The sequence below is a fragment of the Labeo rohita genome, unplaced genomic scaffold (assembly GCF_022985175.1).
Source record: "Labeo rohita strain BAU-BD-2019 unplaced genomic scaffold, IGBB_LRoh.1.0 scaffold_470, whole genome shotgun sequence".
Taxonomy (NCBI): Eukaryota; Metazoa; Chordata; class Actinopteri; order Cypriniformes; family Cyprinidae; genus Labeo; species Labeo rohita.
In genome coordinates, this window is record NW_026129390.1 from 13,174 (window position 1) to 23,227 (window position 10,054).

A 10,054-nucleotide genomic window follows, 5' to 3' on the forward strand; every position below is an offset into this window, starting at 1 on the left:
CCTTTGCTTAGCCTCTTAGATTATGTTCGCCGTGGATCGACCCTCGCCTGCCTTACAGACTGCTCATTTGTCTTGCCTTCACATATCTGTTTGCCATTGTCTGACGCTGCCTGTTATATGACCATGTCTTTGTTGATGTCCCTTTAAGGAGAAGTCCATTTCCAAAACAACAATTTACAACTAATTTACTCACCCCCTTGTCATCCAAGATGTTCACGTCTTTCTGTCTTCAGTCGTAAAGAAATTATGGTTTTTAAGGAAAGCATTTCAGGACTTTTCTTCATATAATGGACTTCAATTGTGCCCCTGATTTTGAACTTCCGAAATGTCGTTTAAATGCAGCTTCAAAGGACTCTAAACGATCCCAGCCGAGGAAGAAGGGTCTTATCGAGCAAAACGATCTATCATTTTTTTCGAAAAATAAAAATTTGTATACTTTTTAAGCACAAAAGCTTGTGTAGCACAGGTTCTGGCATGCGCGTTCATGACGTACTATTGAATCATGCCGAAAGGTCACACAGAACGTAGGCGGATCTACAGACCCAGATTCAGAAGTGAACTTCTCCTTTAATAAAAGCTCGCATTTGGATCCGCCTGCTTCACGCATCCTTCACTCCGTAACATATCTCATATTTAGATGGCTTAGCCCAGGGGTGTCCAACCCTGTTCCTGGAGATCGACCTTCCTGCAGAGTTTAGTTCCAACCCTAAACAAACACACCTGTCTGTAATTATCAAGTGCTCCTTCAGATCCTAATTAGCTGGTTCAGGTGTGTTTGGTCAGGGATCGAAAGTCGATCTCCAGGACCAGGGTTGAGCACCCCTGTCTTAGCCTAACATTACTCATATTTTTCAAACTTTAATTGGACTACTACTAATTATTTAATTTTTGTTTTGCCATTTCTATTGTTTATTGTTTGCTACTGTTTTGCCATTTAGTCTCCCGTTTCCTGAAAAAAAAAAATAAATAAATAAATAAAACTCAGATTTATGGTTTAATGAATACATTTTTTTTTTTTTTTTGATTACCTAAAGTTGATTACCTGTTTTGGAATTACCTGTGGAATATAATAAAGACTTTATCTTTGATCTTTGTCTTTGTTCGCCCCTTCCTCGCACGATATGTGACAGAAGACCGGACCAGTTTAATTATGGAGGTTGCTGCTCGCTTTTCTGCCCTAGGCCGCAGAGATCTCTCATTCGATGCCACACTTAACTCTCTATTCTGAATTGGGGTGAATTACTACCGCCCTGTGGACCTCCCAGACACCATAGGACTGAGCTGGAGGGAAGGGATCCTCCGGTGTCTGAAGAGAGTGTCCGGCCCCAATCCAAAACCAGCCCATTGGCCGCCACTAGCTCAGGACCGCTGGCTGCCACCCAGTGCTCAAGCCCACCAGCCGCTGCCCAGCACTCAAGTCCGCCGGCCACCACTCAGCGCTCAAGCCCGCCGGCCACCGCTCCGCGCTCAAGCCCGCTGACCTCTCATGTGGCAACCCATGTTAACATAGAGGATATTATGGACCTGGCGCTCCCCATGGGGTTTGATGCCCCTATCTTCTCTCCTTCTCCTTCATCTCCGCTGGCCTTCATCACCCTAATTTCCCCCTGCCTGCTCCGCTATTGCTGCCTGAACCGCCTGCTCCACCATGGCCTCCCGATCTCCCTGATCCGCCATGGCTCTTTGAACTGTCTGCTTCGCCATGGCTCCTCGAGCTCCCTGTTCCGCAATGGCTTCCCGAACTGTCTGCTCAGCCATGGCCTTCCGAACTGTCTGCTCCGCCATGGTCTCCAGGACTGTGTGCTCCGCCATGGCTCCCCGAGCTCCCTGTTCCGCAATGGCTTCCCGAACTGTCTGCTCCGCCATGGTCTCCAGGACTGTGTGCTCCGCCATGGCTTCCCGAGCTCCCTGAATTTCCATGGCTCCCTGAGCTCCCTGATCCGCCCTGGAGGCCTTCCTTCTCTCCGCCCTGTGTCTGCCCTGCGCCAGCCTCCAGGCTTTATCTATGACTCTATAATTTGTCTGTGATCTATGAGTGTTAATTTCGTCAATGAAGATGACGAGACAAGAATATTAACTTATTTGAGGACTACCAGACATTGAAAAAAAATCCTACAGGCTAGTTGTCCTCTTTCAAAATGTGTGTCTCTGTCATTAGATTGCAATTGGATAAGGGGCGTTTGCATGTCTAGTCTCAGTATGGCAGCCGTAATGGAAAGACAGGCTACCAACACGTGAACTTGCAATCTGAAATGATGGCCTCAGCACCTGAAGGTTGAGGCATAGAATCACCAGGTGTCCCGTTTTCCCCTGTAGTCACAATTCGTTGTTGATTAACTTAAAGGCGGGATAGACGGAATCACGCTGATAGACAAACACCAGAAGTGCTCTCTCTCGCGCAGGCTCCACTTCTTCTGTTCTCAGACAGCGTGCGATCAGTTCTCAGTGCTCAAATGCACACACAGTAGTCCAAATGTGAGTATCTCACGTAAACTATATAAGTTATGGCTTAAGTGAATGTAAACAGGTGGATAAAAACCAAATGTGTCAGTATTACATGCATGTCTTCCGTCTTAAAGGGACAGCATAAAGAAATACCTATCTATCATTAATGTTAACCAAAAGATGTTAAATAAATGTATAGCCTACATGTTAATTAAACTTACTGTATCTGAAAAATGAGTTTAATTTGTATTTCTAGCATATTTGTCTTATTGTGCCTCTTTTTAAAAAAAAAAAAAAAAAAACAAAAATTCAATCTTGTGTCGGCGGCAATAGCCTTGTGGACAGTGTTACGGAGTCCCACAAAGCTGCACCACCACAGCTCCTTGTCCGCCCGAACAATTAACTAAACAACACACAGGGATTTATTTTTAACAAATAGAGCACCTCAACCCCGCAAATCATAAGGTGCCTGGAGTTTCATCTCCCACTAATTAAATTAAACAAACCATCAACCAAGAAAATATAATCAAAAAGTATTTATTAATACATATTAGGAGACAAATAACTGAAAACTTCGTTTAAATGGCATCGGAGATACAATATGGCTTGAAAACAAACTTTTCAAACAAAACGTCAAGCAGGGAGAGAGGAGAGCTCATCGAGGAATCTTCCAAACAGGACGAAATCAACTCCGCAGAAACGCCGCCACGCCACCTCTGACATCACCGCAACTCCGTACACCTGTACGCGCTCTAACGAGCGCAATTAGGAGAGAAGGGAGAGGACAACCATAACAATAACAACAAAATAAACATATACACAAATCATAACACAAAAACAATAATAATAATATTAAATAACATTAAATAAAGACATATCGTAACAAGAGTGTGCCAACACATGGTACAGTTGCGCCTCAGGTCTCCCGAGTTTAATCCAGCCTCATGGACCTTTCCTGATTCTACTTACTTCCTGTCTCATCTCCACTGTCCTATCAAAGATGGAAAAAAAAAAAAAAAAAAATATATATATATATATATATTGTAATATTAAATGCATATAATCAATATTATAACCACCAGTAATATTCAATATATCAGCCACCTCTACAAATAATGTTGTTGTTTTTTTTTTTTTCCATTTGAAGAGTGAGATGTTCTGTTACTGCTTGTGTTTGTAATGTAATATTTTTGTACTTATCTGGAGTTATTCATTCATTTTGCAGGATCAGTAAAGATTTGTTACTGGAGATACAATGTGGAAACACAGACCTGTACTGAAGAGGTGATGTTAGTTTGTAATGAATTGTTGCCCAATCAGCTCACCCCGATCACATATTAACAGCTAAAAGTGCAATTAAGTCACTATACCTATGGATTTTATGGATAATCAGGTATAGGCCTCGGAGGCTTTTGTTAAACAATATAAACAAAAAATGTCCAAAAAGGGGAAATAAAAGCGTCCAAAATAAATAAGGGATCTGGTGTCCTCGACGTGCAGGGGTTCTGTGAAGGAGGGGCAGTGTTCAGAAGGGAAGGGTCCAGGTAAGGGCGGAGTCCAGCGGCCGCACTCGCTCCCCGCCGGGGTCCGTGGCACGAGGGGTAGCGGCTTCCTTCAGCGGCTTCATCCACCTTTCTTAACGGCACTTCCTGAGACGGGTAAATCGGCCAGGCATCCTGGCCCGCAGCCATCTGGGTGCGGCTTCACGACCGCAGGTCCGGCAGCTCGTCCATCATATCGGCGGCACTCAGTCCCTCCACGCTCCCTTCCTGGACCCACGAGGACACCAGTGTGCATGCACGGGGAAGAGACCGGTTTCCCGAGGAGAGGCGCATTCGGCATTTTAACAGCGGCGGTGATGAGGCTTCATTCACATCAGGTGTGCCTCATCACACGCCGCCAGACATGGGTGTTTCAGCGCCCCTCCTCTCTCGTACACCCACTCCCGTCGGGAGCCTGGTAAAGGGCGGCGATTACGGACGGGGTGACAATGATAATTAGGGGGGAGGCAGCCGACTCGTCACATTCCCCCCCCCCAAGTGACATCCCCGTCATCAGGCCGCCGCCCACACGGGAGTGCTACCTTCCTCAACCAAGCTCCACCGGTCAGAGTGGGCAGGGATTCCTCTCTGGGTGACTCCTTCTCGCACCGCGCCGGACCGGGGACAGAGAAACCGGAATTTAGTCGACAGCCTCAACCAACCGCAGGGTAAGTGATACTAAATAAAGCAAATCACTTACCCCTTTAGCGACTGGGCGGCCGTCACCGCCGTTTCTCCGTCCCACGGGTCCGAGTTTTCACTGACTTCTTTTGCGAGCGAGAGGGGATGACGTCATCAGGTGTTTCCCACTGTGCTGTCTAAGCTCCACCTTGCCCGCATTCTCCACCACTGTCATGGGAGGAGCTAAGCGACAGACACAGTGGGCGTGACAGCACTCATCGGCCGGGCATCCTGGCCCGCAGCCATCTGGGTGCGGCTTCACGTCCGGACCGCAGGTCCGGCAGCTCGTCCATCATATCGGCGGCACTCAGTCCCTCCACGGTCCCTTCCTGAACCCACGAGGACACCAGCGTGCATGCACGGGGAAGAGACCGGTTTCCCGAGGAGAGGCGCATTCGGCATTTTAACAGCGGCGGTGATGAGGCTTCATTCACATCAGGTGTGCCTCATCACACGCCACCAGACCTGGGTGTTTCAGCGCCCCTCCTCTCTCGCACACCCACTCCCGTCAGGAGCCTGGTGGCGATTACGGACGGGGTGACGATGATAATTAGGGGGGAGGCAGCCGACTCGTCACAAAATATTTTACAGGTAACAAACCCAAGGAAGGAGGCTTCAGCTTTGTTGTGCCAGCCATGGTAAATACAGGAACATTCTTCATGAACATGTGCAAGAGAGGCTTACAAGGCAAGATGAGAAAAAAATGAAGGTACCTTTCTTAATTTTCATGGATTTTGGGATATTTATCTTTGGGTAATTGATAGTTATGTTTTATTCCATGTAAAGTAGGAATAAAAAATGGTTGTAAAAATCTATTTTTAAAGCCTGGTGTCAGTGAAGATGGTGTGGTTTGTGAGAAATGTGAAGGAACATCTCCCAGCATTCTACTACGATGTTGCCCTGATGACTGAGGTAATTCACCTCTTAGGTGATTTAGATGTGGTCAAAAGTTTACATACACCTTGTAGAATAAGTAATCTACAGTAGTCAACATTTGAAGTGGATCAAAAGTTTTCATCAAAGTTGTCCTAAAACTAAAACAATACCCAGTCTTGTCTTAGGACAACTTTGATGCACTTTTTTGATTCTCTGCAAATGTTGACTACTGTATACATTATGGAGACCAAAGGACTCCACAAGGGTAGTAATACCAGTAAATTTTGACCTTGTGGACATTTTTGGGTCCCCAATGAGGAAATGGGCTTATAAATCATACTGAATGTTTTATATGATGCTGAGATTAGGTACTTTTGTATGCAAGTATGCAAGTGACTTTGGATTGTTCTCCAGACTCTTACTAATAAGTGAGTTAAAGTGTTGTAACTGTGTTTCCGCTTGTTAAGTCTGACGTCAGTGTCGCCTCTTCTGTGACTTCTGTGTCCAAACGGTATATCAGATGACATGAGAAAATAACAAACGGTACTAATTATAAAGTCACAATGTGATATAATACTACCCAAAAATTATAATACTACCCTTTAGCTCCATACTGAAATCCCAGATAGTCATACAATCAAAATACAAATATAAATAAATAAATAAATAAATAAATAAAGTTATTTGTGTTTGGAACGCTGTGAGCACGGAGACTATAGTGTACACCATAAATTTGAAAACTTTTAGCTTAAAGGTTTGGTATGAATAAACAGTGCTCATAAACGCCTGCTAAGATAGTAATGAAATAGAATAAATGAATTTTCTCATTTTCCTCTTGACAATATCCTATAGATTCTCTATGGGGTTCAGGTCTGGTGAGTTCGCTGGCCAGTCAAGCACACCAACACCATGGTCATTTAACCAACTTTTGGTGCTTTTGGCACTGTGGGCAGGTGCCAAATCCTGATGGAAAATGAAATCAGCATCTTTAAAAAGCTGGTCAGCAGAAGGAAGCATGAAGTGCTCTAAAATTTCTTGGTAAGTAACTTTGGTTTTCAAAAAAAAAAAAAAAAAAAACACAGTGGACCAACACCAGCAGATGGCATTGCACCCCAAATCATCACAGACTGTGGAAACTTAACACTGGACTTAAAGCAACTTGGGCTATAAGCTTCTCCACCCTTCCTTCAGACTCTAGGACCTTGGTTTCCAAATGAAATACAAAACTTGCTCTCATCTGAAAAGAGGACTTTGGACCACTGGGCAACAGTCCATTTCTTCTTCTCCTTACCCCAGGTAAGACGCCTCTGTCTGTGCTTCAGGAGTCGCTTAACAAGAGGGATACGACAACTGTAGCCAAATTCCTTGACACGTCTGTGTGTGGTGGCTCTTGATGCCTTGACCCCAGCCTCAGTCCATTCCTTGTGAAGTTCACTCAAATTCTTTAACTGATTTTGCTTGACAAGCCTCTCAAGGCTGTGGTTCTCTCGGTTGGTTGTGCATCTTTATCTTCCACACTTTTTCCTTTTACTCAACTTTCTGTTAACATGCTTGGATACAGCACTCTGTGAACAGCCAGCTTCTTTGGCAATGAATGTTTGTGTCTTACTCTCTTTGTGAAGGGTGTCAATGATTGTCTTCTGGACAACTGTCAGATCAGCAGTCTTCCCCATGATTGTGTAGCCTAGTGAACCAAACTGAGAGACCATTTTGAAGGCTCATGTAGCGTCTGCTTAGGATCACTGATGATCGTTTAGGATTTACATTGTAGAGAACCTTTTAGCCTTTTGACATTTGCGTATAAATTACGGACATGGCCTCACGTTCTACATTTATATGGGTGTTTAATGGTCTATGGTTCCCTCCTTGCTCTCACGAAGATGCTAAACAGATCAACTCTTGTCTTCCCATTGGACTTCAAAGGCATTCCATGAGGGAGGCAATCACCAGTACCAAGCACCTCAGATCCTTGGTGGCTGGCAGACTATTCCCAATACACATAACGCACACACATAGAAACCTTTTTCTTTTTTTTATTTAGACTATATTTAACCAGTTATAAATGTACTTGGTATATGCATGTGTTGTTGTATGTTTCTATATTATATTAGCCAAGTTACCCCTCGTTATTGGTACTAGTTAATCTCTAAATGCGTATTTTCAATGTATGAATGTATCTCTGGTTTAATACCTTCTAGATGTTTCATTCTTGGTATCAAAACGATCTGCACTTTATTTTCTGAACAATGGTGTACACCATGTGATTAGAAAATGCATCATACTGTTTGTACTATATTGTGGGTAAAACTGCATCAATTCCCCAGGCCAGCAATAAACATGCAAATGGGCCATAAATGGAGACAAAGAGAAGTTCTCCTGCTCAAAAATCCAAACCTTGTATTGGCCAACTCACCCAAAGGTGGGTGTGGTAGGGAAACTATCAAAAGACCCTAACACCAACCCATCCATGCTCAAACCCTCCGAGACACTCTCAAGACTCATCCTTTGAGTCAATTTTCCGGTAGTTTATCTTCAAGCAGCTTTGTCGACTCGCTTTGGCTTTTTTCTATCTTCGAACAAACTAGAGAAAACCTCCAGAACGCCTAAAGAATTCATCGAGAACTTCCATTGTCTACCGCATCAGGACTCTTGTTCAGCAACAACGCCAATGCAAGTAACCTTTACCACTATTTAGATGCGTGTTTTAAGTTGGGCCCCTTTTTAAGGTGATTTTGCTTCTCTGATGATTCTCATGTGGTCGCTGCTTAACTGAGGCTAAATACTGCCATTCTTGCCTTCTCTCTCTCTCTTTTCTCACTTTCTTCCTCTATGTATATGTACACGTGTTTGCTTAGTTAGTTGTATGTTAGCTGCAGTTCCATTTATTAGATTACATATATTCACAATTGATTGTCTCTGTGTGCTGCTCACAATTTGAAGTCACTGAATGTTTGATCTTGCTACATGCTATATTTTGAGTTTACTACAAGTTAAGTTACTGCTAGTACTAACTGAAGTAGGAAAGTTATTCTTTCTTGGCCAGAAAGTAACCTTTCCTAGAACTGATGAATGATTATACTGTCTATTCGGTGGACGAACAGATCAAATAATTGTAACGTTAATTCTGCTACAGTTAATTCTGCTACAGTTAATTCTAAGATCTGATTAAAATACTCATAATTAATTATAACCAGTTATAATTAATCATAAATATTTCCCTTTTGAGCTAATTTGCTACACTCAGGAAACCTTTGGAAGTGTTTTGAGTTGATTAGCTGATTGGCATGTCACCATTTTCTAATTTGTTGAGATTGTGAATTGGTGGGTTTTTGTTAAATGTGAGCCAAAATTATCACAATTAAAAGAACCAAAGACTTAAACTACTTCAGTCTGTGGACACTGAATTTATTTAATACACAAGTTTCACAATTTGAGGTGAATTACTGAAATAAATGAACTTTTCCACAACATTCTTATTTATTGAGATGCACCTGTATATTTGTTTACGTGAGGATGTTTTTACGCACGTTAAGTACAAAGCCTGGTTTACCATATAAATAAATAATAGTTTAGCATTCAAATACAGCACAAATATATATGGACATATTTCATTGGATTCATGCTGAATGAGAGAGGTAGGCTGCATGAGAACAATGCGTTTGCTTTCAGATTCACTTTAAATTAGTCTAATTTGTTTTGGCTTGCTTATCAACTATCATCAATTTCAGTTCTTTCAATTCTTATCAATTTCATTCTTGTTTTGTTCCGAAAACCATTTAAAAAAAGTCTGTAGGTTAGGCATTGTGTTTATTGTTTGTACATTATAACATTTCACTTTATTTACTGGCGTTATTTATAAATATAATACTTTTCTGCTTATCTGTGTTTAACCTAAACTACAAGTAATGTTAATGTAGACCTACATACCGGTAGCCTATCTAAGTATGATTTTATAATTTTATGTTATACCCACATAGCAATTGACATCTGGCCCAGCTCTGGGCCAAGCAAACAGTTACACTCGGCCCAAGTGCAGCAAAGAATTACGGCCCTTGAGTGGCCCGGATCTGGACTACAGACATGAGCCACACATGAGCCATAACTGGCCCAAATCTCAGCCAAATAGTAACTTATAACCAGCCCTGAACTGTGCCAGAACGAGTTTTAATAGTGCTACCCAATCTCAGCGTTCAGTAAACTACATAGAGACCAGTCTATAACCAGAAACCCCAAAACTGAGCCATGTCTAAAGGTGTAACTGTGTGTTTTACTGCCTATTGATGGATCCATGGCTTTTTTATGGCTCAGTTTATGGGTTCTTGATTCTTGCCTTTCATGAAGTCAATTCTTTTTCTGTTGCAATAGTGTTTCAGTGCAAACACTTATGTTATTAAAAAGAGCTGTTTTGAAGTTAATTTGAAGTAGATTATTCTTTGTGATGGATGACAAGTAGCAACAAAATTCAGAAATAATACTAAATAATATCAATGATTTTTAATTACTGATGATTC

The 10,054-nt window shown here is 42.4% G+C and overlaps 1 long non-coding RNA gene across 1 annotated transcript; it reads left to right on the forward strand.

The window, feature by feature from the left end:
* Nucleotides 1-2,358: 2,358 nt before the first annotated feature.
* On the forward strand, nt 2,359-5,357 carry LOC127160840 (uncharacterized). Its single transcript, XR_007826863.1, has 3 exons — nt 2,359-2,475; nt 3,671-3,729; nt 5,259-5,357. It is a non-coding gene; the product is annotated as an uncharacterized LOC127160840 (long non-coding RNA).
* Nucleotides 5,358-10,054: the final 4,697 nt, after the last annotated feature.